We start from the raw sequence: 23,859 nt of genomic DNA, 5'->3' as shown, positions 1-23,859 counted from the left end.
ACATTTAAGATCATTTTATAGGCTAGAGGCCGCTGGAGACTCAACAGTGGGACCAGTGCAGGCAGGGCAAGTTGAGAACTGACATCAATCATGTAGTGATGGTGAACAGACAGAGGCTGAGTCCCAGATAGCACCCTATTGCATTTATAGTACACCCGAGTGAACTCCCAGGTCCCTGACTAATTACTTGTCCTACCACTTAGAGAAATGTATGAGCTGGAGGGTTCTCCGCAGAATGTATTAACACAGATGTGATCCCATTTCCACTCTGTCTTAAGGTGCCCCTCCCACACAAATGGGTTCTTCGGCTGTCTCCATAGTTCGCCTATAATGTGACCCTTTTTGGTTCCCGGTAGAAGCAGTGGTGTAAAGTAATTAAGTAAAAATACTTTAAAAAATCGTTTTTTGGGGGTATCTGTACTTTACTATTTATATTTTTGACAATTTTTACTTCACTACATTCCTAAAGAAAATAATGTACTTTTTACTCCATAAATTTTCCCTGACATCCAAAAGTATTTGCTACATTTTGAATACAAAAAATGGACCAATTCAGGCATGTATCAAAAGAACATCCCTGGTCATCCCTATTACCTCTGATCTGGCGGACTCACTAAACACACACATGCTTAGTTTGTAAATAATGTCTGAGTTTTGGAGTGTGCCAGGTATCTTTACTTTTACTCATCTTTACTAGCCTTTAATCTTTACTATAACCCTTTTTGGTTTCAGCTAGAACCCTTTTGGGTTCCACGTAGAACCCTCTGTGGAAAGGATTCTACATGGAACCCATAAGGTTTTTACCTGGAACCAAAAAGGGTTCTTCAAAGGGTTCTCCTATGGGGACAGCCAAAGAACCCTTATGGGGACAGCCCCGCTTGCCAAGCGTATTTCCCCCAGATTCTCAATCCAGTGAGACTGAAAATGTCTGAGTAGCACAGCAGTGGTCAACTCGCCATACAGCAGCCTAACACTGATTCCCTGGACACATGGGTCACATTCCTCCCATCCACTGTCTGATGCTTCTTTTATAGAGGCTCAGTGGCCCATATGAGGCAGAGACCAAAAGACAGACAGGCAGTAAAACACCTGTGGTGTCAGCACCAGTGGAGAGGCTACTGCATTTGTGAAGGCCACACTCTTAGAAAAAAGGGTTCCAAAACGTTTTTTCAGCTGTACCCATAAGAGAACCCTTTTTGGTTCCAAGTAGAACCATTTTTATGTTCCATGTAAAACCTTTTTTGGTTTCAGGTAGAACCTTTATGGATTCCATGTAGAACCCTCTGTGATAGCACCTTTTTTCTAAGAATGTATTATAAGGGAGCCACATGGGCATCAGTTATGGATGTGGAGTCCACTGCTTGAAGTGCCACTGAGGAATAATCTGATGGGCGAGGTCACCTAGAGAGAATAAGTTTCCATCCTCCTTGTTTGGGGGAAGATCATACTAGCCTAATGGGGCTTGGCTAGGGGCCTTACCTCGGGGAACATCCCAGGGGAGAGATGATGGTTCCTGGTTGTGTAACGGCTGTCAATGTCGTTCTCCTCCTCAGACGAGGAGGAGCATGGATCGGACCAAGATGCGGATTGGTAAGAGTTCATATTTTAATGAAACATCAACAAGACACTACAAATTACCAAAACAACAAACGTGACTAACCTGCAACAGTCCTGTGTGGCCCAAACGCTAACACAGGAAACAAACACCCACAAACCACCAGTGAAACCCTGGCTGCCTTAGTATGACTCTCAATCAGAGACAAACGATACACACCTGTCTCTAATTGAGAATCATACCAGGCCGAACACAAAACCCCACATAGAAATAGAAAACATAGACTGCCCACCCAACACTCACGCCCTGACCAATAAAGACATATAAAACAAGAGAAAACAGGTCAGGAACGTGACATAACCCCCCCCTTAAGGTGCGAACTCCGGGCGCACCAGCACAAAGTCTAGGGGAGGGTCTGGGTGGGCATCTGACCACGGTGGTGGCTCAGGCTCTGGGCGAGGTCCCCACCCCACCATAGTCACTCCCCGCTTCCGTATCCCCCTCCCAATGACCACCCTCCAACTTAACCCACCTAAATGAAGGGGCAGCATCGGGATAAGGGCCAGCACCGGGATAAGGGGCAGCAGCTCCGGGATAAGGGGCAGCAGCTCCGGGATAAGGGGCAGCAGCTCCGGGATAAGGGGCAGCAGCTCCGAGATAAGGGGCAGCAGCTCCGGACAGAGTGGCAGCTCCGGACTGAGTGGCAGCTCATGACTGGGTGGCAGCTCATGACTGGGTGGCAGCTCATGACCGGAGGGCAGCTCATGACCGGAGGGCAGCTCATGACCGGAGGGCAGCTCATGACCGTAGGGCAGCTCATGACCGTAGGGCAGCTCCTGACTGGCTGGCGTCTCTGGCAGCTCCTGACTGGCTGGCGTCTCTGGCAGCTCCTGACTGGCTGGCGTCTCTGGCAGCTCCTGACTGGCTGGCGTCTCTGGCAGCTCCTGACTGGCTGGCGTCTCTGGCAGCTCCTGACTGGCTGGCGGCTCTGGCAGCTCCTGACTGGCTGGCGGCTCTGGCAGCTCCTGACTGGCTGGCGGCTCTGGCAGCTCCTGACTGGCTGGCGGCTCTGGCAGCTCCTGACTGGCTGGCGGCTCTGGCAGCTCCTGACTGGCTGGCGGCTCTGGCAGCTCCTGACTGACGGACGGCTCTAGCGGCTCCTGACTGACGGACGGCTCTAACGGCTCGGGACAGACGGGCGGCTCTAATGGCTCGTGGCAGACGGATGGCTCAGACGGCGCTTGGCAGACGGATGGCTCAGACGGCGCTGGGCAGACAGATGGCTCAGACGGCGTTGGGCAGACAGATGGCTCAGACGGCGTTGGGCAGACAGATGGCTCAGACGGCGTTGGGCAGACAGATGGCTCAGACGGCGTTGGGCAGACAGATGGCTCAGACGGCGTTGGGCAGACAGATGGCTCAGACGGCGTTGGGCAGACGGATGGCTCAGACGGCGCTGGGCAGACAGATGGCTCAGACGGCGTTGGGCAGCCGGGCAGTTCAGGCACCGCTGGGCAGACGGGCAGTTCAGGCACCGCTGGGCAGACGGCAGACTCTGGCCGGCTGAGACGCACAATAGGCCTGATGCGTGGTGCCGGAACTGGAGGTACCGGGCTGAGGGCACGCACCTCAGGGCGAGTGCGGGGAGGAGGAACAGGGCTCTGGAGATGCACTGGAAGCCTGGTGCGTGGTGTAGGCACTGGTGGTACTGGGCTGGGGCGGGAAGGTGGCGCCGGATATGCCGGACCGTGAAGGAGGACACGCGCTCTTGAGCACCGAGCCTCTCCAACCTTACCAGGTTGAATGGTCCCCGTAGCCCTGCCAGTGCGGCGAGGTGGAATAGCCCGCACTGGGCTCTGCAGGCAAACCGGGGACACCACCTGTAAGGCTGGTGCCATGTACGCCGGCCCGAGGAGACGTACTGGAGGCCAGATACGTTGGGCCGGCTTCATGACATCCGGCTCGATGCCCAACCTAGCCCTCCCAGTGCGGCAAGGTGGAATAGCCCGCACTGGGCTAAGCACGCGTACTGGGGACACCGTGCGCTTTACCGCATAACACGGTGTCTGACCAGTACGACGCCCTCTCACTCCACGGTTAGCCCGGGGAGTTGGCTCAGGTAACCAACCCGACTTCGCCACACTCCCCTTTAGCCCCCCCCCCAAGAAATTTTTGGGTGAGCCTCTCGGGCTTCCAGCCTCTCTTACGTGCTGCCTCCTCATACCAGCGCTCCTGGGCTGTGGCTGCCTCCTTCTCCTCCCGAGAGCGGCGATTCTCTCCCACCTTAGCCCAGGGTCCTTCTCCGTTGAGTATTTGCTCCCATGTCCATTCCTCTTCTCTCCATTGCTTTTGCTCTTGCCGTCCTTCTCCAATCCGCTTGGTCCTGGTGGGGTGGGTGTTTCTGTAACGGCTGTCAATGTCGTTCTCCTCCTCAGACGAGGAGGAGCATGGATCGGACCAAGATGCGGATTGGTAAGAGTTCATATTTTAATGAAACATCAACAAGACACTACAAATTACCAAAACAACAAACGTGACTAACCTGCAACAGTCCTGTGTGGCCCAAACGCTAACACAGGAAACAAACACCCACAAACCACCAGTGAAACCCTGGCTGCCTTAGTATGACTCTCAATCAGAGACAAACGATACACACCTGTCTCTAATTGAGAATCATACCAGGCCGAACACAAAACCCCACATAGAAATAGAAAACATAGACTGCCCACCCAACACTCACGCCCTGACCAATAAAGACATATAAAACAAGAGAAAACAGGTCAGGAACGTGACAGGTTGTGTGTGCCCTCTCAAGAAACAGTCTGTGGTAGTTGTGAGTGTGTTTCCTCAGGGAGGAATGCTGGGCTGATTTACAGAGGGTCAGGCTGACTTCGTTGGGGGGCACAGCAGATCTACGTCTGGATCTCAGCCACTCCACTGTTTGCAGAGGCACTGCACTGCTTGGTGGGTATGTTTGACAACAGAAATGTTCTCACACCCATTTAAACTTATGCAAAGTCATGCAATTTATTGGTTTTATTGGTTAAAGCTGGCATATGAACAAAGATTTTAGAAACCAGTTCAAAGCTGTTGAATTAAAACCCAAATTCATTATCATTAATAAACTCTAATATATATTTGGTGATATCGTATTACATTTTTATAACAACATCAGGCACTTACTAAGCATACTGTATTATTGCTTGGTTAGATACTGAAAACTGATATGGAGTGCAAATTCTCCCTATACCTATAAGTACTGTTCGTGCTCTGTAAAACTCTTAAGGGAGAATTCTGAGCAAGCTACAAGGGTGTCAGTTTCTCTGTGCTTAGAATGTTCTGTCCTACACCCCCTCGTGTTGATGATCACTGAAGAGGACCGGGTAACATTCCTGTCCACCTCCCCCTTCGCCTCCCCTTAAGACACACACACACACACACACAACCCACAAGCCCTCCGCCCCCTAAGCACCCTCTTCCTCAAGGCTTGTTTCACACTTGTTAGTAGGAGAGCAACTATACCTGCTGCAAGGTCAGTGGACACTGGATTGGCACATTGGATGCCTAAAGTTTGCTTGGAGCGGAACAATGAATGGAGACCTGCTGCCACTGCAAGATAAATCTCCACTGTTGACCCGTGACAGGCTGTCCTCAGACCGTGAGAAAAGGACCTCTTTCCATGCCAGGAATGTGGGTGGCCAGCTTTGTTTCCCAAGAAGCGCGACACAGCACATAGCACCACCACATGTAGTGGTGTGGCTGTTTTTGGGGACAGAAACAGTATTTCTTTGGGACAGAAACAGTATTTTTTTGCATGAGCTGCACTTTTCCCCTCCTGCCCCCCTATCAAGTTGTCACTGTAATAATCTGTGTGCTCCAGACCAGTACAGCATGTGCATGAGAAGGGAGTGATTTGGTAACAGTGTAAAGCTCCTTATAACATTCTGTGACACATTCTTCACTGTGACGCGAGGCAGGGCGACAGCCAGGGAGGACAGCCAGGGCCACTCCCTTCCCTCTGGGTCTTTGGCTGGAAGTTGCCAATGCAGTGTACAGTGTCCACCTGCATCCCGCGCATGGCACTTACAGAATGAGACAAAGTCACTGCTTAAACTGGTAAAGACATTTTAAAACGTTCCCACATTTTTGGAAGTATTTTTTATAATCTTTTGCTGACTCACGGACTTCTCCTCCCCTTTGACATACACATGGGGGGTGAGGACTTAGAGATGTGTGTATCAGCCATTGTTAACAGAAATGAATACTCTGTGAAAGGGCTGAGAGGGAGGATTTTGTCTGTGCTTCGGGGCTTTCAGCTCAGTTGGCTCCACTCGCTCAGACCCCAGAGTCAGGAGGTCATGGTCTGTGCAGATAACAGGGGCCACAGTGTGTGTGTGTGTGTGTGTGTGTGTGTGTGTGTGTGTGTGTGTGTGTGTGTGTGTGTGTGTGTGTGTGTGTGTGTGTGTGTGTGTGTGTGTGTGTGTGTGTGTGTGTGTGTGTGTGTGTATGTGTGTCTGTGCCGTGTAAGACTGAGTGAGTGTGTGTGAGTCACTGCATTACGCAGACACACGAGACGCCATATGTTTCCACCCAGTCCACTGAAGAACAAATGCGCCGTCCTTTTTCACGAGAGGATTCAGCAAGCGTCTGTTTTCCCACTTACCCCATGTGTGGGTTAATGCAACAGAGCAATAGACTCGGTCCACATCAATTAAGTTGTAAAAAACTTAAATGGGACACCTGTTTATGATGTCCTCACAGACACATTCAACCATCCAATTTAACACTGAGGGCAGACTAAATGACACAGAACAGCACATAGAGCACCCAGAAAGTGGAAACAGGACCTGTCCTGTATAGATGTGTTTACAATCTCCTGGGAGGAGAGGAGGGTGACACAGTCTAGTGACACAGTCTGTGATGATTTATAGAGTGACCCCTAGTCCTGTCATACAGATGTAGGATCTTAACAGGAAATGTGAACAATTATGTGGATTATAATTAATGGACATTTTTTGTAGGTGTCATGTTGGTATAAAGGGATTGGGAGGCAAGTGCAGGAATGCGTAATAGGGTTTTTAATTTACCCAAATTACAACATGCCATGTAAAGGCACGGAGACGAAGACCAAACAAACATGTATACAAAACACATAGTTGAAACCCTAACAAAAGAGACAGGAGTACCTCGAATAAATACATTGAGGCGAGACCCGTAACATACACGCACGCACACAATGAATCCACACGGGACGAAACCCGTAATCATCTGCGCAATACAAGTGGCACGAAAGCCAAAACAACACAGCACAGGTACTCACACGACCAAAGGACATTGTAACAATAATCGACAGCCCAATGGTGAACCAAAGGGCACATTTATACAATTACAATCAGGGAAATGGGGACCAGGTGTGCGTAATGACACAGTTCCCGGAAAGATCCGTGACAGTACTCCCCCCCCTCCTCGACCAGCAGCGGGACGACACCTGCGCTGGAGGACGAGTACAGGAACCGCAGTGCGGGTCAATTAGGACCCGATGCAGCTGCCGAAGTTGTGTCGTTGTCGGATGGGCAAGTTGCAGCTGCTGAAGTTGCGGTGGTGCCGGACGGAGCAGTCACAGCGTCGTCGGACTGTCCATTCCCGCTGTCTCCCTTAATGGTCGATTATTCTGTCACGCTGGTATGAATGATTCGGGAGATAGGCGCAGGGATGTGTAATAGGGTTTTTTATTCCACCCAAATTACGGCGTGCCGTGTAAAGACACGGGGACGAAGACCAAACAAACACTATACAAAACACAGGGTAGAAACCCAAACAAAAGAACGAGGAGTACCTCGAATAAATAACACACACGCACAATGATTAACACACGGGACGAGACAAGTAATCATCTGCGCAATCCACAATGGCACGAAAGCCAAAACACACAGCACAGGTACTCACGCACCAACGGACATTGAAACAATAATCGAAAAGACCATGGTGAACAAAGGGCACATATATACAAATACAATCAGTGGGAATAGAGGCCAGGTGTGCATAATGAAAGTCCCGGAGAGATCCGTGACAGTAGGGGTTGATGCAAATCAAGTTGGACGTTTTAAAGTGGAAATTGCAAACTTTAGAAGCCTTTTTAAACCTTGAGTACACTACAGATTTGAATTTCCTGCTGTGCAGAAAATGATCAGGAACAAAAGATTGATAAAATAAAGATCCTATATCTGTCACGATTGGCGTCTGGAGAAGGAGAGGAGGACCAAGGTGCAGCGTGGTAAGTGTTCATTATTTTAATTAAAATATGAAACACTTGACAAAACAACAAAAACGATAAACGAACAGTCCTGTAAGGTGAACACACAAAACAGAAAACAACCACCCACAAACACAGGTGGGAACAGGCTACCTAAGTATGATTCTCAATCAGAGACAACGATAGACAGCTGCCTCTGATTGAGAACCATACCAGGCCAAACACATAGAAATACAAAACAAGGACAACATAGAACACCAGACATAGAATGCCCACCCAAACTCACACCCTGACCAACCAAAAAAGAGACATAAAAAGGATCTCTACGGTCAGGGCGTGACAATATCTGTAGTTGCCCATCCATGTTCTTCTCTGAAGGAGTGAGTGGCTGTGTTCCAGAGCATAAAATCGGTGATGAATCGTGAGGAAATTATGACTGACAGACTGATCTACAAATAATAATGAGTAGTTATGTATGATGCAAAGTGATTTGTAGATCAGTTAGTTGGCAGTCGCTGATTGCAATGCAGTCAGCCCAATGTGTGAATGATGCCCCCTAAACACTTGATTGCCCAAAGTGAACCCAAATAAGCCACACAGCCCTATTGACCTCCTCCTCACTCCCATATGTTCTCATTAACCATGACAGGTACCAGGAATGTTAAATCCCCACTTCCACTGCCCAGTTCAGTTAGTGGAGAGTTTGGCATGTCATTAAAGTTCTGTTAACACTGAATAGTTTTGTTCCATCTTTGAAGTGTGAATGCTCTCACTGCATAAAATCATGTCATGAGGGTAAGTGTGATGAGGAATGGCGGCTGGTGGCTTAGTGATTGGGCCAGTAACCGAAAGGTTATTTGTTTGAATCCCTGAGTATTTGCCGATGTTCACTTGAGCAAGGCACATAACCCTAATTGCCCTTGTAAGTTGCTCTGGATAAAACCATCTGCTAAATTACTAAAATATATATTTTTTTTATATAAATGGGGTGGGGATCAATAAGTATATATATACCTACAGACTTACAGTAAAGCAAGATGTTTATGTCCATAAGAGTTATTTAGTACTAGATCAATAACCACTGAAGTGAACCCTTCGCAGAACACAGTGCTACATTTGTTTTTTTCCTTGCTCTTTTGTAGCTCTCGCCTCCCCCGGAACTCCTCTCTTTGGGGGGCAAAAACACACAGTGACTACCCACATGACCATTATAACCTCCCACTGGCTCCCAGCTTTAGTATAGTTGTCCTCCGAGGGGAGGACCTGCTTACAGCTGACCACCAGCTGAAACAAGCTGTTTTTTTTCAGAAGGTGTTATTCTGGACATCATTTTTTGTTTACAAAATCACTTACAATCTGTTTTGTCTGTTGGATACCTTGAGATATTATGGGTGTGTATTATTATTATTATGGGTGAGATATCATTGTGGGTGTGTACTTACCAATTTACAGTATTTTTACTCTAGCAGCACATAACTATTGTGACCTAATTTTCTCTGTTGTTCCATGAGACTCAGAGTGACACAGACCTAACCCCCACCTGTATTCCTCCCACACATCTGTTGATAGTTTCCATTCCAATAATATTACCACAAACTGTTAATTCTCTGTCTCTGCTTCTACAGAGGATTTAGCAATCATACTTCCTCTCCCCTAACATAACTTTCCCCTAGGAGGAAAAAGTAAAGTCTCGCGATAGGCGCTCGTTTGTGCAGCCGCCATATTCTGTGACAAGTATTTTGATTCGTATCTGTTGGAAGTAAGAAAAGAGAAATTAAGGGGGAGTAGAGGGGGTAAAGAAGAAGAGCTGTCAAAATAATTCCCGTGTCTCTGAAACAGCGAGGGCTGTAGTAACCCCCCACTCGAGTCAAAACAGAGAGGGCCTGGGTACCGTAGAAACTCCGTCTACGAAGTCCACCTCGCCGCTTTTCTTTCAGCACCACGGCCCTGTGGGAGATTCGGTGGCTGAGTTTCGGGTGTTGAAGGTGGCCCGGGGAGCGGCGGCGGAGACGGTAAGCGAATGCTTCAGAATAGGCCCAGAACCAGAAGTGGTTGAAGTTGTAGTTGAGTTGCTGTAAATGAAAATTCGGTCTAACAACTCCCTACTAACATGTTTGAAATGTATGTGCGAGCACATCCCTCTGGTAAGTAGAAAACGAAGAACAAACTTTCTGTTGTCGGCTTTTCAGGTGTGAAAAAGTTTTTGACTGCATCTGGTGAGCTATTTCGTTTAGCTATGTGCGATTTGTTGTGTCCAGCATGCATATGTTATTACACATTTGTAATAAAATTTAGCTGTAAACCTTGCATTTATAGTCCGCTCATTTTAAAGCTGACGTGCATGTTTTGTAGCTTATACAGGCTACACTATAGTAGCTACATTTTTCCATTGAGAGTTCTTGCAAAACTTTTTCGTCAGCCATGGTGTTCCGAGTGCACAACTAAATTGTAACACGGCCGTTATAATGCCAATATGATTATATTAAGTGTTGTGACTTCAAATAAGTTAGATTTATTTTTTGGAAATAGTTTTCAAAAAGTTAGTTAGCTTGGTAACGTAGCTAACATAGTAACTCGCAAGTAGCGATAGTTCGTCTGGTAATTTACCCGGACGCTTGATGCTTCCTAAATTTAACAAGTTAGCTGCAGTTGTTGCCAGCATCTAAATGTGCAAAACATTGCTTTACAATTATATGATGGCCTGTCTATCCTATCTGCTGCATTGATGGGCCTCCCCAAATATTGCCTAGAGACATATTAGGAGTTCCGAATGGCATAGCACAGGCCCAATTTAATAAGTAGGCTAATCGAAAGTCTCCTGTAGACTACATGTTACGAATTGTATTGCTGCACGAATCGAATTACCTTGAGGTGTCAAACGCAATAACAGTAGCCTGCCCTGTACTTTCTCCTTCCCTTCTATGTAACTTATATGAAATATGTTTGCACATTCTCTCAATTAGGCTATATGTTATTCTTTATCATTTTATAATTGTTCGTTCGCTCACTTATGTGATACAGATATATTTCCTAGTTAAAGTGAATGTAATCACTTAGTTTGATCATCTGAGCAGATTTGACCCATGTATTGAAATGTCCCTTCAGGAGTATTTCAGATGAGAGGTTTGACAGCTTTCATATGGATAGGTGCAGGGGAGCATGTGTGGGTGGTGGGTTTGACACATTACAATAATAATATATTTACTATCTTACCTTAATTATAGTTTGTTATCTACAAATACATAAATGGTTCAGGCCTTGTTTGCAATGGTTTAATGTAGCCTATTTGGCTATTTGTACACACTTTGCTCATAGTGTCTTTCAAAATAATTAATACTTTATCACGTGCCCTGGCCTTTATAGGCTACATGTCAGCCAGTAACTGTTTTAACCACAGATTGTTGTTGCTCACTTGGAATTAAACAATATTCCCCTTGTAAGGCTTTTGTTTATTTAGGGCAAATCAATCATTGGAATATGAAGCTCAACCTTCAACCACGCTAACTTTATGGGTACACAACATGGATACTATCTCCATGCATAGTAGTTGTCACTGGACCATCTTGTTATCTTGCCCTATTTGTGTCCATATAGGCTATTAATTCAGCTCTCTTGATTTAACTCTCTTCCAAATAATTGGGTGGTATTCCTGATATTCCATGTAATTAAAGTAAATGCCTGAATGTTCCTTTGTGGTATTCCTTTTGCTACAAAGTTAAAGTATTTAACAGTGATTTGTCAATAGCCTGGCTGTAAAGGGTCTAGTGCAGTCAATTTAAATTACTACTAGGCTTTCTAGAATCTCTTCCCTATTGGTCTCCAATGGTTGTGTTGGTGTTGCTGATAGTGGTTTGGGTAGAGTATCATTCATTAGCAGCTTGTGCCTGTCTTGACTTGCAGTCAACATTGAACTTCCTGACCAATAAGCTGCCATGGCCAACTGTTTATAGGTGCAGACCCCTAACTGAAAACATGTGTGCCTGTAGCTGGGCAAATATATGTCGCTCGCTGAGAAAGGCCTGCTGATTTGCCACTCTTTGGGGGTGATAGTTTAACGTTTTACTCTGATAAGCGCTAATCCACAGATAAATCACAAGTTCGAACAAGACGATGACTGGAGTGGATGGATGTTCTGTGTAGGTCTTCATCAGAGATAATAAAGTTGTACATTCAGTTTTTCAATTATTTTGAAAGTGCAGTGAGGGGAGCACAGTATTTCTTCAATGACTTGGTGTTTTGTAAGTGTGAATGAAGGGAGATTAGGCTAAACATTTATATACAGTGTTGAGTTAATGAATAATAATGAAGTTGTTTGATGTTGTTTGCAAGCTCACGGTCAAAATATTGTCTCCCTGCTTAGTTTCCAAATGTGCCATTTGCAAACACACATTGGACAAGGTAGGTAGATGTTAGTCAACCAAAGCTGAAAAACAAAGAAAATGCATTGGTGTGCTTTTTTATTTAATAGTCTGTTCCTGTTGCTGTTGTATCTTTAAGGCTAATGGCATGGTGTTTCAAAATGTTATGGTTCAGTATTGCCAAGACTGGAATCCTCTCTCCTGAAAGACTGGTTTTGAGGTTTATCATTTGCACAACAACCCCTTGCCAGTCAGAGAGGGGCTGTTTTTTTGACTAGGCAGGGGGAGGGATAATTATATGAGTATTCTGGCTTGAGTACAAGTGCTAGTTGTTTGGATCAACAGTACTGAGGAAATGTAACCGAGGAAGTCATGCTGGCTTACCTTCCTATCTGTCAGACACTGGATTTTGTTGATTTTGCCACCAGAGTGTTTTTCTGTCCTGTTCATCGTTTTATCAGCAATAGCTACACCGTGAAGTAGTTGGAGTGTTCTGGGAAAATGTTGCATCACAGTTACCCTACCAGGTGGACACTAACGTTTTATTGATTGGTTTCATATTGCTTGTTATAGTCATGTTGCCTTATCTCTACGAGAGCAGTACGTAGTAAGTACACTATAAGGATACATCACATTATGCCAAGTGCAGCAGTCTGTCTCAGGAAGAGAGAGACAGAGCCTCTGGCTTTAACCCTCCCCCACCCTGGCCTGTGTGTGGCTGCCTGGCTGTCAGGAAGAGAGACTCAGTTGAACCCCCCTCCCCCTGGTAAAGCAGCTCTCTAACTCCTTAGCTTCAAATGGAATCCTCCCATTTCACATGGTGGACTTTCCAGTTCAGTGGTTAAATTGCATGCATCGACTGAGTATGACACTGCAAAGGTTACGTGGACTGACTCCACCACCATTAGAGCCTAGTTGCAAGAGACACTTTGCATTACTGAATCATTACACTTTGATACGGTTATTTGACACATTGTTGGAATAGCATCGTGGTAGATTTTGCAGGGTCCGCTGCAAGTAATCGCTCAGTTCAACGGATTCCAACCACTTGAGGCGAAGTGTGGTTAGAGTTTATTTTTTACTTACAAAAAACAGTAAACACAACATTGTAACATGACATAAACCAAAACAGTAGAACCACCACACTTTTACACATTTTACTTGATAAGAGAAGGACATTGCTAAAGAGTGAATCTTTAAGAAATGGGGTTTATAACTAAGTCATGAAATTGGGGAGTAACACAAGGTTATGACGGAACAATCCTCACAGTGGCAGATAAATAGTTCTTAACAACTCTGTCATTTAAAGCAGATAATCTAGTTAGCTCTCTGATTTGAGCAAAATCAAAACATTCACAGAGCATCATTTTTTTGCTCTCCTTCATTTGCTTGATTTGAAAAAGAAAGGTCTCTTATCAGTAGTAATGGGCCAGCTCCTTTTGTGTGACTGAGCACACCCATGACTTCTCCAGGCTGTTCTACCAGAGCACACTGACAGGACCACAGTGTCTCTGTCTCTGGATGTGTCCCAAATGGCTCTGGTCAAATATAGGGCTCTGGTCAAAAGTAGTGCACTATGTAGGGAATATGGTGTTGACAGGAGCACAGGGCTCTGGCTCTCACTCAATTCAATTTTAATTTAAGGGGCTTTATTTGCATGCGAAACATATGTTTACATTCCAAAAACAAGTGAGATAAATAATAAACAAAAGTGAAATAAACAATTAAAAAAACAGTAAACATTACACTAAAAAAGTTCCAAAACATTTCAAATTTCGTCTTATGTCTATATACAGTGTTATAACTCTCTCTCTCTCTCTCTCTCTCTCTCTCTCTCTCTCTCTCTCTCTCTCTCTCTCTCTCTCTCTCTCTCTCTCTCTCTCTCTCTCTCTCTCTCTCTCTCTCTCTCTCTCTCTCTCTCTCTCTCTCTCTCTCTCTCTCTCTCTCTCTCTCTCTCTCTCTCTCTCTCTCTCTCTCTCTCTCTCTCTCTCTCTCTCTCTCTCTCTCTCTCTCTCTCTCTCTCTCTCTCTCTCTCTCTCTCTCTCTCTCTCTCTCTCTCTCTCTCTATCTATCTATCTATCTATCTATCTATCTATCCTGCCAGTTCTAGGATCTGTTTGATGTGAACATCACATATTTATCTCTGACTCAGGCAATGCAATTGTTTATTACCTTTTGGTTTGTTGTCCCCTCTCCGCATTCACATTAATTATTGAATAGGACCAAAAAGTCCTAAGCATTAAAGTGATGATTTGACTTTTAAGGACTAGTTATAGCTTGAGTTGACACTTTAGGTATAGGCCTATGTCTCAAGAATTGTTGATGTGTTTATGTGAGTGAACTTGCTCAACCTCTCTGTGGGTGTCTTTGGTTGCATAAAGGATGGTTATTTGCCTGTTACTGCACATGCTGTAGTCAGCTGTTTTGAAAGAAGTGAGAGGTATTAACTTTTTGCTCACTGACAGGGAGGAAGTAACCTTGGTTGTGGTTTATTGCATAGATCAGACAACCTCTCAAGCCTAGAAAATGTATAAACTATACCATGATCAGGTGAAAACACAATTAACCATTGTACTGCCACCCCCCCAACCACTTTGCTTTTGTAAATGCTGTGAGAGATTCAGTTACACTTTGTTGGTTCTGTTTTCATGCCTCTGGGTGCTCAACATGCTGTGTGTGCAGTCAAAGGTGTTATTATAGCATAGCTGCCTTTTTAGTATCTGTTGCCTCAGGAAATGGGAGAAGTGTGCACCACATCCTATAGCGAGACTGTGCACTCTGCACCCCTGCTTGACCTTGGGTACTATTTTCCAGTCTGCATTCTCCTCCTTAAATCACGACAATGTGTTTTCCCCTAAAATCAGTCCCATTACTCAAATCAATGCATCTTCTCTTTTTCAAATTAGCCTAGTTTGGTCTCAACTGAAATCAGCACACCCTCCCTTCAGTTTGTATTCAGTCGGCTGAGCCCCTAATGTAACATGTCGTATTCAAACCAGAACTTTCCTATAGTAGGTACTGTATCCACTTGGGAACCATATGTTTTTTATAGATAGTCTAGTTCTGCTGAATGTCTTTGGACGCGTTCCAAATGGCACCCTGTCCCTATATAGTGCACTATTTTAAAAGTAGTGCACTATATAGGGAATAGAGTGTCATTTAGGAAGCACACTTTGACAAACTTGTAAATAGTTCAGTCAGTGGAACCAATGTTCCTAAAATAGCCCTCCTCAGCAACACAAGCACTTAATCAGCATAGAAAACAGAAGAATAATTAGAGAGCATGCTTTTTCTGCTAATTAAGTGTTTTTCAATGTTCCTTTCCCTTGCTGCATTTACATCCCAAATAGCACCCTATTATCTACATAGTGTACGACTTTTGACCAGAGCCCTATGGGCCCCATATAGGGTATATGGTGTAATTTGGGACACAGCCCAGGAGGAACTCTCCTATGAAATAGGATAGTAGCACAACCATCAATTAAAGAAATATAGGAGAGTGCCTCAGCTGGGTTTCTTTGGATGTAGCATTTAAAGTAATTAAATACAGAGCAGACTCGTGTGTTAAAAAGGGATGTTTGGAAAGACAGGAGTGCAAGTCTCGAGACATGTTTATTTAGCATTGTTAGAGAAATGCTGTATTATTAAAGGGCAATTACACCACTTTTCAACTTCATTTTCATTATCTCCAGCACATACATACTAGAGGTCGACCGATTATGGTTTTTCAATGCCAATACCGATACCGATTATTGGAGGACAAAAAAGCCGATACCGATTAATCGGCCGATTTATTCAAAAATATATATATATTAAAAAAAATATATATATATATATATATATATATCATACACACACACACATTTTTGTAATAATGACAATTGCAACAATACTGAATGAACAATGAACAAAGTGACAATGATACTGAAGAGTCTGCTTAGGAGACAAATACTCTCAACTGTTTGAATAAAAATAGAGTTTAAGTTACCTGTGATGAATGTTGAAAACAAAAACTTTAATTTCTATATGCAGGGAATCCTATTTTAATAATGGGCATGGTAAGAATTGACGACCAAAGTGCGAGTCATAATTCACATGACACCTTCTAGCAAAATCTGAAAAGCGGTTCCTTCATTTATTCCATAGGATATTTTTAGATTCACTTAAAATAAGCTCTGTGTTTCGTGTAGGCTTACATCACCGTGCCAATTTTATAACTGTGTAGATATCCATAGGACAAGGTAACTCTGATCAATATTGGCTAAATATAAGCGAAGATTAAAACATTTGTAGAGTGCATTTATGAAAATATGTTGACAAACGTTACCTTATCCTAGTGAGGTTTACACAGGTATCAAAACGTCGAGGCGGTTTAAGCCTGCACGAAACACAGACCTTATTTGAAGTAGATCAAGACATTCTCTATGGAAGACATGAACGGTAAAATAACGAAGGAACCCCTTTCAAGTTCAGCCGCAAGTTATTACAGGAATTATAACGCGTCGACTATTTCTCTCTAAACCATATACCTTTGACTAATCCGGAAACTATCACCTCGAAAACAAAACTTATTCCGTTCCGTATTTTATCTAACGGGTGGCATCCATGAGTCTAAATATTCCTGTTACATCGCACAACCTTCAATGTTTTCATAATTACGTAAAATTCTGGCAAATTAGTTCGCAAAGAACCAGGCGGCCCAAACTGTTGCATATACCCTGACTCTGCGTGCAATGAACGCAAGAGAAATGACACAATTTCACCTGGTTAATATTGCCTGCTAACCTGGATTTCTTTTAGCTAAATATGTAGGTTTAAAAATATATACTTGTGTATTGATTTTAAGAAAGGCATTGATGTTTATGGTTAAGTACACATTGGAGCAATGACAGTCATTGATTGATTGTTTTTTATACGATAAGTTTAATGCTAGCTAGCAACTTACCTTAGCTTACTGCATTCGCTAACAGGCAGGCTCCTCGTGGAGTGCAATGTAATCAGGTGTTAGAGCGTTGGACTAGTTAACTGTAAGGTTGCAAGATTGGATCCCCCGAGTTGACAAGGTTAAAAATCTGTCGTTCGAGGCAGAACGTTCTTAGGCCGTCATTGAAAATAAGAATGTATTCTTAACTGACTTGCCTAGTTAAATTAAGATTAAATAAAGGTGTTTAAAAAATACGGAGCCCAAAAATACCGATTTCCGATTGTTATGAAAACTTGATATCGGCCCCGATTAATCGGCCATTCCGATTAATCGGTTGACCTCTAATACATACACTACATGATCAAAAGTATGTGGACACCCGTGGACATCATTCTAAAATCATGGGCATTAATATGGAGTTGGTCCCCCCTTTGCTGCATTAGCAGCCTCCACTCTTCTGGGAAGGCTTTGCTAGATGTCCGGAACATTGCTACGGGGACGCTTCCATTCTGCCACAAGAGCATTAGTGAGGTCGGGCACTGATGTTGGGCGATTAGGCCTGGCTCGCAGTCGGCGTTCCAATTCATCCCAAAAGTATTCGATGGGGTTGAGATCAGGGCTCTGTGCAGGCCAGTCAAGTTCTTCCACACCGTTCTCGACAAACCATTTCTGTATGGACCTCGCTTTGTGCATGGGGGCATTGACATGCTGAAACAGGAACGGGCCTTCCCCAAACTGTTGCCACAATGCACAGCATGTCATCCTGTAGCATGTCATTGTAACGTGAAGATTTCCATTAACATGAGGTCCTCTCTAAGCTTGAGGTCCTCTCGCACTCAGCGGTCCTGTTCTGTGAGCTTGTGTGGCCTACCACTTCGCGGCTGAGCCGTTATTGCTCCTAGAGGTTTTCACTTCACAATAACAGCACATACAGTTGACCGTGGCAGCTCTAGCAGGGCAGAAATTTGACGAACTGACTTATTAGAAAGGTGGCATCCTATGGCAGTGCCACGTTGAAAGTCATTGAGCTCTTCTACTGCCATTGTTTGTCTATGGAGATTGCATGGCTGTCTGCTCGATTTTATACACCTGTCAGCAACAGGTGTGGCTGAAATAGCCAAATCCACCAATTTGAAGGGGTGTCCAGATACTTTTGTATATATAGTGTATGTGACAAGGGGATATTTCTGCTTTTTGTAGAAAGTTCTACCCGATTACATCATAAAAATTAAAACAACTGTGATTTTCAAGCACTGTAAGATTCGTGGTGACATGAGGAGTAAGAAAATACCCTCCCTCTGGCTAAAAACTCATTGCAGGTTTTGAATATCATCTTTTCTTTCTTTTTAACCACAGATCATAGAAATATGCTGTTTTCACATATGTAGACACTGGTATGGTGCTGGAGAGAATGAATATGAGGTTGAAAGTGGCAGAATTGCCCTTTAAGCAATGACTTTCCAGTTTTAATTTATGAGCAAGCGGTAGGTCAATGGACTTGGAATAGTCCAGTGGGTTTGGAGAAAAGGGGGGCTATGATATATGCTGTATCTGTAGTCATTCTCTTGTCATCTCCTTTCAGACAGTTTGAATGACAGGTTGCACACACAGGAAGACAGAGCAGCAGTGATCATAACATTGCACACCATGGGATTAAGGAGACTGCAGCCAGACGCTGTAGCAGGATATGTGTGTGTGACATACAAACACTTCCTCTTGTCAGGGACAGTTGTGATAACCACCTCAACTCTCACGCTAGCCAACTGGCACCTCATCCTCCCCTTCATATTGATTTACACTGAATAAGACACTCCATTGTCAATACAGAAGGAATGCCAAAGAAATAATAGCAGCATTGACGATTCTAACTGATAGCTTGCTTGTCCTCATAAATTGAAAGATATTTGTTTTTCATGAATTGTGGTGCCAGTTTATCATACTAGCATCAGTCAGTCTGTACAGTTAATTCCATTCCTCCTCCTTGCAGCTCAAGAAGACCCCCCTTCTTTTCCGAGTCTCCGCCCAGGTGTGTAATATTGGGGCAGTCTTGAGTGGGGACTCTCATCCTGCACCAGTAAGGGGTTGTGAGGTGGTGCCTCTACTGTTGTCCCTCCCTCACTACTCTGTGACATGCTCTGCTGTGCTCTCAGGCAGCCCTGCTAAAATGAAGGCCCCGCAACGCCATCCGAAGCAACATGGCGGTGGTGGATTCAGTGGAATTAGGGCATTGAGCTTGTATTTATTTAGAGGAGAGGAGGCCAGGAAAGCCTTGAGGGGAATTGAGCCAAATAGTGGTGACCAAGATAGAATGCTGGTGCTGGCGGAGTTGTCTATCTATCTGATGTGACAGTGAATGGTTTAGAGGAATGTAGCTAGCACCTGATCGTGGACACTGGTGATGGCTTCCTCTGCAGGCAGCTGACTGCACACGTTTCTGGGTGGGATCCGACCCCCTTTGTGTGTACACACACACAATAATTTGCCAGTAACAGATGACATTCATATTCTGACAATCTCTGATTTAGGTAATACATTTGATGATACAGTGGTAGCAATACATGGTTATAACATCTACAGAAAATACAGAAATGCCAATGGTGGAGGTGTTGCTGTTTATATTCAGAACCACATTCCTGTAAAGCTTAGAGAGGACCTCATGTTAAATACTGTTGAAGTATTATGCTACAGGTTCATCTGCCTCACCTAAAGCCAATTCTTGTGGGAAGCTGCTATAGACCACCAAGTGCTAACAGTCAGTATCTGGATAACATGTGTGAAATGCTTGATAATGTATGTGATATCAACAGAGAAGTATATTTTCTGGGTGATTTAAATATTGACTGGCTTTCATCAAGCTGCCCACTCAAGAAAAAGTTTCAAACTGTAACCAGTGCCTGCAATCTGGTTCAGGTTACCAGTCAACCTACCAGGGTAGTTACAAACAGCACAGGAATGAAACAGATGCCTCAACTTGCAGCTTCATTAAATAGTACCCGATAAACACCAGTCTCAACGTCAACAGTGACTCCGGGATGCTGGCCTTCTAGGCAGAGTTGCCAAGAAAAAGCCATATCTCAGACTGGCCAATAAAAAGAAAAGATGAAGACGGGCAAAAGAACACAGACACTGGACAGAGGAACTCTGCCTAGAACGCCAGCATCCCGGAGTCACTGTTGACGTTGAGACTGGTGTTTATCGGGTACTATTTAATGAAGCTGCCAGTTGAGGACTTGTGAGGCATCTGTTTCTCGAACTAGACACTCTAATGTACTTGTCCTCTTGCTCAGTTGTGCACCGGGGCCTCCCACTCCTCTTTCTATTCTTGTTGGAGCCAGTTTGCGCTGTTCTGTGAAGGGAGTAGTACACAGAGTTGTACGAGATCTTCAGTTTCTTGGCAATTTCTCACATGGAATAGCCTTCATTTCTCAGAACAAGAATAGACTGACAAGTTTCAGAAGAAAGTACTTTGTTTCTGGCCATTTTGAGCTGATGCTTCAGATACTCAACTAGTCTAAAGAAGGCCAGTTTTATTTTTTCTTGAATCAGGACAACAGTTTGCAGCTGTGCTAACATTATGGCAAAAGGGTTTTCTAATGATCAATTAACCTTTTAAAAGGATAAACGTGGATTAGCTAACACAATGTGCCACTGGAACACAGGAGTGATGGTTGCTGATAATGGGCCTCTATACGCCTATGTAGATATTCCATAAAAAATCAGCAATTTGATGTTATTTTAATGGACATTTAAAAAAATAAAAATAATAATCTTTAAAAAACAAGGACATTTCTAAGTGACCCCAAACTTTTGAACGGTAGTGTGTATATATATATATATATATAATTTAAATCCTACCCCCCGTCCCCGCTGGAGGCTTTTTGCCTTTTGGTAGGCCGTCATTGTTAATAAGAATTTGTTCTTAACTGACATGCCTAGTTAAATAAAGGTAATAAACTCCGGTAGGGCAACATCTGAAAAATATCGCACTTGGTAGTGTGTACCGGTGCTCGACCAGTCGGCGAAAGCCAACATCACCCATGACAGAGAACGGTTGATTGTCAAGGGCAATGAATTCCATTATCTTGGCATTAATGGATGTTCTTACTCTTTCAAATGACTGCTCGACTTGTTGACTGCTCGATCCACACAGCAGACATTGTGGGCTAGGTTAGAAATGCTGTGTTGCACATGTAGCGCAACATTTTATGCAGCGTCATTACGCCATGTACCTACGTTATATAGGTATGCACGTCAGCTTTGACATCGGTTTTGCACATTGGCGTTAAACTAGACAGCGGGCCGATGTTGGCATTTTTAGCTAATATCGGCCGATTCTGATATCTTCACCGATATATCGTGCATCCCTAATGTGTCGGAGGAAACACCGTACACCTAGCGACTGTGTCAGCGTGCACTGCGCCCTAGTGCGCGATGGGACAAGGATATCCCTGCCGGCCAAACCCCCCCCTAACCCGGATGACTCTGGGCCGATTGCACGCCACCCCATGGGTCTCCCGGTCGCGGCCAGCTGCGACAGAGCCTGGACTCAAACCCAGAATCTCTAGTGGCACAGCTAGCACTGCGATGCAGTGCCTTAGACCACTGCACCACTCGGGAGGCCTGAGGGAACACACTTGATGTGTTGTGAAAAGTGTTATGAAATGTAATGTCATGGAATGTTTTTAATTGTATATAACTGCCTTAATGTTGCTGGACCCCAGGTAGAGTAGCTGCAAATGGGGATCAGCTAATGGGGATTCTTAATAAATACAAGTACAAAATACACACACACACCTTCTCCATGTAGGCCTGCACCACTAGCATCTACTGTTTCTCAGACAGGACATCAGCTGTGATTGAATAATATTTTTCTCTGTTAAATTAGTACAGGCGGCGAAACTGAATGCGAAACTGTGGAAACAAGTGAAAATGGAAAGAAAAGGCATTGTTGCAGCAGTTATTTCCCCTTGCACTGCAATTTGACATTAAATTGAGGAGCTGCAATAATACATTACTAACTACATGTTTTTACCTTCCTGATTCACTATTGAGTTTATAAGAAACAATGTGTCAGAAACAAGTAAGGTAAGTCTACCTATTAAGCCTTCCAAAATCTAAGCTTAGACATTTCTAACATATACTGTCCTAATTTATTTAAGAAAAGTCCAGATAAAATGAAATATTAATTTATGATGTGAAGTTTTATGACTTTACTTACAATTGTTTTTTATAAAACATAAAAAGATTTAATTAAAACATTTGAAAAAGTCTGGACTGGGCTTAATTTGGTACCTACTGAATGTACCCTTTAAACCCATGGTTGTTCCAAATAATCCCACCTTTTAAATCATCTATTTAAATACATTTCCAAATGTTCAAAACTTACATATGGACATTTCTTATGTCGAATTATATAATAATAACCTCCCCTAAAGTTATTAAAATAAATGGATCATTACTTTTCATTATGAAAGTAGCACTCATAACAGTGGACTTAGGCTTTTGTTATTGCCTACCAGTACACACCTGATTCAGCTAATGAACTACTCATAGACTTCAATCAAGACATGATTAGTTAAATCAGGTGTGTTATTGCTTGATGAGTAAATAGGTAAATAAATAACCTTCACCCACGCCGGCCATGCAACAAAGACCATAACACACACAAGTGTCAAGTAATTATATGAAAGCGTATTCACATTTGCTGTACTGCTATTCTTGTTAATTCGTTTGACTTGTCTTCCTAAAGCCAATCTGAAGACTGTTTCAAATCTCCCTCTCTACTGTGTATTACAAAGGTACAGGTGGTGGACCAACAGATGGGATAACCTGGATGAATGAAGGACAACAATATGACAATGCCCCCACCCAAAAGTGCATGAGTAATCGCCCAACAGTCATCTTCACGTCCCTAGCATTTTTGTCCCACCACTTGTAGGTCCTTTATCCCTCAACCCTGGTCTTATTCTTCTCTCTCTGCATCAACGACTACCTGTCCATTCCAAACGTCTTGGAGCGAGTACAGAGGTTTATAATTGTTCCTAATTGTTTCTAATCTTGGGAAAGGCGTATGGCTAGATGCATAATATGCATAACTGTAGTTTTTGTGTGATTTAAACAACTTAAATCTGAACAAAAAAAAAACGATTTATGCATGATCATTGAATATTAGGGATATCAACACACTATCCCATGGGTTTTAGCGCAAAATTAGCTTAATAGGAGCATACTGAACTTAATTGGAACAACAGTGATTTATGGTGAAAAAGATAGCAAAATCAATATTTGGAAACCGATGGTTTGGGGTATACATATCCACACTGTAGACTACAATATTATGCAAAGTTAGTATTGAACAATATTTATCTATTACCATTTACATTCTGCATAGAGGGAGTTTCCTTTTTTTGCTACTGTACCCACCTGAGATACATGTACATGATTACAAAAATGTAATCTATGTATAACAATGCAAGGTTAAACTTCTTGTCAATATGCGGGCGCTGTTTTCACTTTGTAAAAATTAGTTCCCAAATTAAACTGCCTCGTACTCAATTCTTGCTCGTACAATATGCATATTATTATTACTATTGGATAGAAAACACTCTCTAGTTTCTAAAACCGTTTGAATTATATCTGTGAGTAAAACAGAACTCAAGTTGCAGCTAACTTCCTGTCAGGAAGTGAGAAATCTGAAATCGGGCACTCTGTTCCAGGTTCAGTTTATTAATTTGCATGTAATCTATGAGTCGACATGCACTGCATACGA

General features: G+C 43.6%; 1 protein-coding gene across 4 annotated transcripts in view; it reads left to right on the top strand.

The window, feature by feature from the left end:
- Positions 1-9,519: 9,519 nt before the first annotated feature.
- Positions 9,520-23,859, top strand: part of LOC129817543 (TGF-beta-activated kinase 1 and MAP3K7-binding protein 2-like) — an 80,672-nt gene continuing 66,332 nt past the window's right edge. For all 4 annotated transcript variants that reach the window (XM_055872917.1, XM_055872918.1, XM_055872916.1 and 1 more), the window contains exon 1: positions 9,520-9,820. The gene's annotated coding sequence lies outside the window, so the exon portion shown is untranslated. The remainder of the gene's footprint in view (positions 9,821-23,859) is intronic.

Source organism: Salvelinus fontinalis, chromosome 20, assembly GCF_029448725.1.
Source record: "Salvelinus fontinalis isolate EN_2023a chromosome 20, ASM2944872v1, whole genome shotgun sequence".
Classification (NCBI taxonomy): domain Eukaryota; kingdom Metazoa; phylum Chordata; class Actinopteri; order Salmoniformes; family Salmonidae; genus Salvelinus; species Salvelinus fontinalis.
This window is presented reverse-complemented; position numbering and strand designations above follow the sequence as displayed.